Here is a 7,019-nt window from a genome sequence, read left to right on the forward strand (position 1 = left end):
TATGGAATAGAAAGGAACATTTCATAATTTACAATTTTAAGATCTATTTTTTAAATGACTTCAAATGATTTGTGTGCATATAGGTGTATTACACAGAATTAAAGGAGTTGAGGATAAAACAGTCAGAGTTCTAACAGAATAACACTCTGCTGTAGCTGTGCTCATTGAAAACCTGGAGATTTTCATGATCTTCATGGTTTAATGGATGCTGTTCATTAAACCACATTTCAATTCAGCCCCTCTGTGTCAATACTTTATGGAAATACCTTTTGCTGCAGTTTCAGCTGCAAAAGTTTTTTTTTATTTTGAATATTAATTAATATGTAAAGTTCCTTTTATTATGACCTCACAGATGTCGTATGTTGGATTTTTACATTTCACAAGCACATATTTTTTTATCCATCCATCCATCCATTTTCTGTTCACCCTTGTCCCTAATGGGGTCGGGAGGTGCTGGTGCCCATCTCCAGCTACGTTCCGGGCGAGAGGCGGGGTTCACCCTGGACAGGTCGCCAGTCTGTCGCAGACATATTTTTTTAAATTTATACAATTTTTTTTGAGTTTCACACTTTAGAATGTAAAATGTTTGTTTTCATAAATATGTGTTGTCAGTAAACAATAGTAATTGAGAAAAACAAAAAGAACTGTGATCATAGGTTCATAGGATGTTTTCTCTCCAGATCAGTTCCAGTACAGAACCAGTAGATCTCATCCTTACCTCCAGCTCTTCTGTCCCAGAGGCTAAAGCATAAAATCTACTAATTCCAAATCTTTCTAAGCCATAGAAAACAGTTTTTATTACAAGCCATGGCATCATAATCTCACATCCCCCAAATTCATTAAAGCCTTATTAACTTTTATATACTGTATGTAAACTTCTGTGTCATTATTTTAGCATTTAGTAAACAGAAATTATTTTGATAATTCTAACTGACCTAAAACAGGAAAATGGTTAATATGATATAATGTCATAGTGACAAAAGAGGCATTGTGTCTTTTTATGCAGATTAAATGAAATATTACTGAGGCATAATAATAATAATAATAATAATAATAATAATAAAACTTTGACTTGTAACAGTGAGTCTTGGTTGTGTTGGGAAACAGGATTCAGTTTCCTTTCTTCCTCCTCCCTCTTTCTTCCTTTCTTCTTGTTGCATATGCAGCTTTGCCTGTTTGTTGTTTTAGAAACGTTTCTGTCCTCCAGCGAGTCCTGATCCATTCAGTCAGCTATATTTAAAAGGTTTAAAAATGCTGGGAGTTTCCAAGTAATCACTGTTATCCTTTGCTGTATTTTGTACAGTTAAATACCACAAAATGCCCAGTAAAACTACCATAAGACATCTTTACAAGTAGTTACTGTAATTTGCATTGCATTATGGGTATAGTACATAGTATTACAGTAACTTACTGTATGTTTTGAAGTTGCAGTAATTTACTGTTTACACATTACAGTAGTGGTACTGTACTTATAATATACAGTAAGAATTATATTTGATTTCCAACGGTCATCATAGCTGCTTCATCGTGGTTCCCTGTTTCTGTATTTTTACTCCTTTAGTGGTTAACATATTTTTAAGGCAGAAAGAGAGAATGTACTTTTGTTTTTTTCCCACACCCTAGCTAACATTAATATGCAGTTTATCTAGCTACGACATCAAGGGTGGCTTCGCTTCCAACCAGCTTTTTCTCTCCAAGTGCAAGTGCAGCTCTGTCTCCGTGCTGTGGGCTCACACTGCTTCAGCTCTTCAAGACAGGTAAAAAAACACGTCTTAGAAAACTGTTTGAAGCCAAAACCTAGTCTGGAAATGTACATTTTAGATGGAGTTAACGTAGCTTATAGCATCATGCTATCATGCTATAACTTAGCATTATAGCATGAGCTCGTTTGTGCTGGTTAGCCTGGTAACATAACGTTACCTTTACGTTACTAACTCTGGTGTTTTATATAACTGGCATATTGCAACGTTATAAGTTACGTGTCTGTAAATGAGGTGAAAGAAAGGAAAATATGGTGGTGTTATTTTTTGAGCTGGTTCGGAATTAACATTAGCTAAGGTGCTAATTTTACCGTTGAAGGTTTTAGCTTGACTTTTGCCGCTTAATCTTCCTCGGGCGGCTTTGGGTTGAGATGAGCTCAGTGCTGAGTGTCTGTTAGCATTGTTGTTACATCCTTTGTCGAACAATATAACCTTAACTGATAATTGATCCCCCCCCCACCTTATTTTTTTTTTTTTACATCTAATGACTGTTCATTTGTTTAAACCATGACCTTGCAAATGTTAAAAGTGCAGATTAGCTACGTAGGTCAGCAAGGATGAATTTCTAACGTTGTTCTTTTTTTTTTCTTTTCTTCAGATGATTTTTTTTAACTCCCAAGCTTTTTCCCTCCAAGTGGCTGTGCAGTTCTGTCCTGCTGACTGCTAACATAGCTTCATCTCTTCAAAAGACAAGACAACAGGTAAAAAGACAGCTCTTCAAACATATTTGAAGCCACAAAATAGTCTGGAAATGTAGAGGAGCAGCTAACCTAATCTATAACTTTGAGCTTGCTACAGCTGGTTAGCCTGCTAAAGTATCATTACATCTCCAACATAGTGTATAAGAGTCTGTAAATGAGGACAAAGGTGAAAAACATTAAAGTGGTTTCTGGTATTTTTTGAGTTGGTTCAGCCACAGTGGCAGGTGGACAAAAAAGTTAATTTCCAACCCTGGTTACATATAAGGACTGTTCACATGTTTAAACCATGCTCCTGCAAATTTAAAGTTAAGTCAGTACTAACAGGTGCAACTATGTACAGGTGTAAATTCTGCAGCATTTGTACTTCAGAATTTACAGAATTTTGTAGTCATGTGAAGAAACATCAACACACAGCTAATTATCGGTTTGCATGTGGAATAGAGCAATGTCCCGCTTCCTTCAGAACATTTTCTGCATTCAGGTCCCACATGCACAGGAGTCACCGCCATTGCAGAAGTCAGACTGAACACTTGTGGAATGTAATGCTTTAAAAAATGCATTTAGCCCCACAAACTGTCATTCACATCCGCTGTTTCAGAGTGGTAGCAGGATGTAGGGGTAAAGTCTAGTCTAGTCTCCGGGATGAGGTTCTCAAAAACCTGTTGTAATCTGGGTGAACTGGCCCTTTAAATGTAAATTACTACCAGTAATTCATATTTAAGAGAGTTTTACTTTTATGTTTTAAAGGTATCTTCCACCAAGATGTCTGTTGAAATGGAAATGACCTTGCACAGTAACATGCACAGTAACAGTGCATGTTACTGTAATCAGTAACATGCACTAAGACGCTAAATCTTCCCAATATTTAGTTGAAGCAGCTCTGGTTGCAAAGAGAGTATGATGTTACAGACGGTCAGCACATCTGCTGTCAGGTTTCACTTCCTTCTGCTTTAGACAAACGTTTCACTAACCGCAACATTTAATAATGTTGACTTTCTCTAGTTTTAGGTTGTAATCCTTCAGATCCCAAAACATTTCCAGTCAAAACTTCTCCCTACATTTTCATGTCAGTGGATGTGTATACTTCAATTTATGCTTAAAATTTTTTTTAAAAAATTCTGCCATTCCGAAACATCACTGTTAGACCTTTTATTGTAATTTTACAGTAACTTACTGGCAACACTGTTGCCAGTAAGTTACTGTAATTACCATTCTACAGTACCTTTACTGTTATGATATTTCACAGTTAATTTTTACTGTGAGTGTGCTTTACAGTTATAACTGCTTTACTGTAATTGTATTTTATAGGAAAGCTGGTCTACTGTAAACTTGTTTCACAACATAATGTCAGAGTTTTACTGTAAATTAAAGTTTACATTTTTTTAAGATAAGAATATTTTACCATAAACCAAAAAATTTCATAAAAGAAATTTTAGTCCAAGTACTGTGAATAACAGGTATTTATTTTCAGCAGATTTGTAGAAATAAAATCCATTTACATATTCGCAATGTCATAAAGAACAATGTCACAATACAATATAATGTGCTATAAAACAACAAAACCATAGAACACATTTCCTACATCAGAAGAACTTTTATTCCATTCGTCAAACAAAAGCAGTGGGATCCATCTTGTGGAAGCTGAACTGTAAAGAATAAGACAGACAATGTGGGAGGTCATGAGATGGTCAGGAAGTTATCTACATTTTCAAATTTACCAGGAAGGCTGACAAATTAAGCTGAAGTGACAATGTTCAAATGCATAAAATCTTTGTCATAAAGCAGCATTAAGTTGATAATTTGTTTAAAAAAAAAAATCAATTGGACTGAAGTGATAATAGAAGCTGCATAAAGAATGAGCAGGACTGGCTTCACTTCAGGTTTTTGGATTGTTTATGGCAAAAGCAGTCAGTCAGTCTTGAGTAATTCAAAAGATTGCGTACTACAAATGACGATGAAGTACAACAATCTTTTTAGTCATTTTGTTGGTGCTGACGGATTACTGCAAAGGTGTGCCTAATAAACTGAAAACTGCATAGTATAAAAATACACCACACTTAAACGACTACACACTTATACATTTGTGTGATTTATTAAGAGATGCAGCGACATCCACTTTTTACCACGGACACAGAAAAGATGCAGGCTACTCTAAAGGGCTATTGTGTAGGAATCACATGGCATTTATAAATAATCATTAAAATCAGATTAAAAAGGCTAAAGTAAAGTCAGAGCATGCAAGATAGGAGGAAAAGACAACAAAATAATAAACATTTACATTTGGTAAAATACTTACCTAGTTGGAAGTCCTCCATTCAAATTCAGCAAGTTGTTGGAAGAAGGTGGTGATCTGGGAGTTGACACTGACTACTTTCCTCTTGACTAGACTTCCCGTCTTGCAGCTTGTATCGACTTTGGCTGTGCATTTGGTACCAACATCTGGATTGATCCTCACAAAGAATTTTTTAACAGAAATAAAATATATTAATTGTAATTTTTAATGAAGACGTACAATACAGCAATCAGCTATGGTTCTTCATCATCAGTCAAACTGTCATTAAATTTAATTCATAAATGGCTTGGTGTAGAGTACTTGCCGTTGTATCATCTCCAGCGTGGTGGATGCTGACTCCTGATACTCCAGATTGAAGACATAATATGACCCAAAAAAGACAGCAAGGACGCTGGCAAAATCATGTAGTTGGTCTGGCTCGAAAAATACCTTCTCCTCCATACTGACCATCCACCGGGTTGCAGACATCAAGCTATTTCCTAAAATAGACAAACCCTTGTCAGGCTAACGCTAGTGAGTAAAAGTACAGACTACCATAACAATTACATACATTGCTACAAAAAAATTATAGTGATAGAAAATATTCCTCTTACCAAGCATGATTACCCTTGGTGTAGTGGGCAAGGTCATTTCCATTTCAACAGCTGTCTTATTAGTTACACAATAACTAAAACATCATACAAGAGAGTATGATGTTTTAGTTATTGTGTTTAATATGTCACCATCATCATAGAATAAAAAATTCCAATTAATTAATTTTATTATTAAATAGTAGTTATGAACAACCATCAATCCAAATTTTCATTACATTCTTTTTGTTTTTTTTCCCTTTTTTCACTATTCCAAGAACATGTTCTATCATTTGAAGCAGAGGTATTCCAGAGTCGCCACACATATTAGCAATCAAAATAAGTTTGAATAAAGTTCTTAAAGGTAAGAGCTTTATTCATAAAAAAAACGACCTTTCCCTTCTATGACTTAAAACACCTGACAGAACTTAAAGTATAAACTCTAATTTCAGTGAGTGTGATTAATCTCTCTCTGCCTTTCTTAACTCCCAGGCTGCCATACAAATGCTGCTGAAACCACAAAGCAACATGAGGTCAGAGCCTGCAGCCAAGTTCCCACCACCACAGACCCACTGTGTCCCAGTGTGGGGTGGGTGAGGGTGGGCTGTGGCTGTGGTGAGACAGACGGTAGCTGGAGAGAGCCTGACAGATGCCCTTTTCACCAGCAAGCACAGGCTGTCTGCCACGGGTCAAAGTGTGGGTCAAAGGTCCCCATTCCTGCTGTATGTATGGGCGGGCCAGAAACCATCGTCAAATATTAACAGAAGGAAGGACCAACATGCTAATCAGCAGTCTGAGCTGAATCTTTAGATCAGTACGGGTTTATGTAAATATTTTGTTCTCAACACTGGATGAATGATTTGACTATAACTACAGTAAAACCTGAAGAAGTCTTTAAGATGCTCTCAACAAAACCTTTAAAATCTGCTATAATGAAACTTCTAGTGCCTGCATGAACAGTTATCCAGACACCACAATGCTTATAAATCAAATTTAGTTAATATAATATCAATGTGCTAAACTTTCATCTCCAGTTCAGTTTGGAGGGTCCTAAGGTCAGCTGGTGTGATGTCAGATGAATGTTAAAGAGAACAGATGGACACTTCAGTAAACCAAGCTTTTATAAACCTTACTGTTCCTAGTTTGTTTTAACCTCATGTCTGTCATCTACATGCATTTCAGAACTATTCATCACTTAAATTTTTTCTGATTTTTTGACATTACATCCAATTATTAATTGATATTTGTTGTCAAACTGAATTTATTATGCAAATTATTTTAAAACGTTTGTATCTAAGAAACAGATTGCATCGAGTCATTGACTTGGAACATTCACTCCTCCTGGACGATTGTGTAGCGACAATCACTTGCGTTGTGGACTTTACAGCAGACCCTAATAATGACCATGCATATATTGATGGTGGAGAGGAAAACCTCCCCTTTAACAGGGAGATGCCTCCACCAGAACCAGGCTCAGTACAGTCGATTGGTCAGTCGGTCAGTCGTGACCATCTACCATGACCAACTGGGGGTTTGAGAAGACAGAGCAGAATGCAGAAGAAGAAACAGAAGAACTTTTGTAGGATTATTGTTTTTAATGTTCTGAATTCATTTAAACATCCTGCGACACAGAGCCCAACCCACACCTCACTGACACAAGTGAAACCCTGGAGTGTCTCAGAGCACAAGCTATGAA

General features: G+C 36.4%; 2 long non-coding RNA genes across 2 annotated transcripts; one reads left to right on the forward strand and one right to left on the reverse strand.

The window, feature by feature from the left end:
- Nucleotides 1-1,670: 1,670 nt before the first annotated feature.
- Nucleotides 1,671-3,260, forward strand: LOC114153666 (uncharacterized). The gene is made up of 3 exons (XR_003597373.1): nt 1,671-1,757; nt 2,359-2,461; nt 3,209-3,260. It is a non-coding gene; the product is annotated as an uncharacterized LOC114153666 (long non-coding RNA).
- Nucleotides 3,261-3,903: 643 nt separating this feature from the next.
- Nucleotides 3,904-5,398, reverse strand: LOC114153667 (uncharacterized). The gene is made up of 4 exons (XR_003597374.1): nt 5,348-5,398; nt 5,184-5,233; nt 4,758-5,099; nt 3,904-4,107 (listed from the first exon to the last, which is right to left on the reverse strand). It is a non-coding gene; the product is annotated as an uncharacterized LOC114153667 (long non-coding RNA).
- Between the last annotated feature and the right edge of the window lie 1,621 nt (nt 5,399-7,019).

This window comes from Xiphophorus couchianus, chromosome 11 (genome assembly GCF_001444195.1).
Source record: "Xiphophorus couchianus chromosome 11, X_couchianus-1.0, whole genome shotgun sequence".
In the NCBI taxonomy this organism is placed as follows: domain Eukaryota; kingdom Metazoa; phylum Chordata; class Actinopteri; order Cyprinodontiformes; family Poeciliidae; genus Xiphophorus; species Xiphophorus couchianus.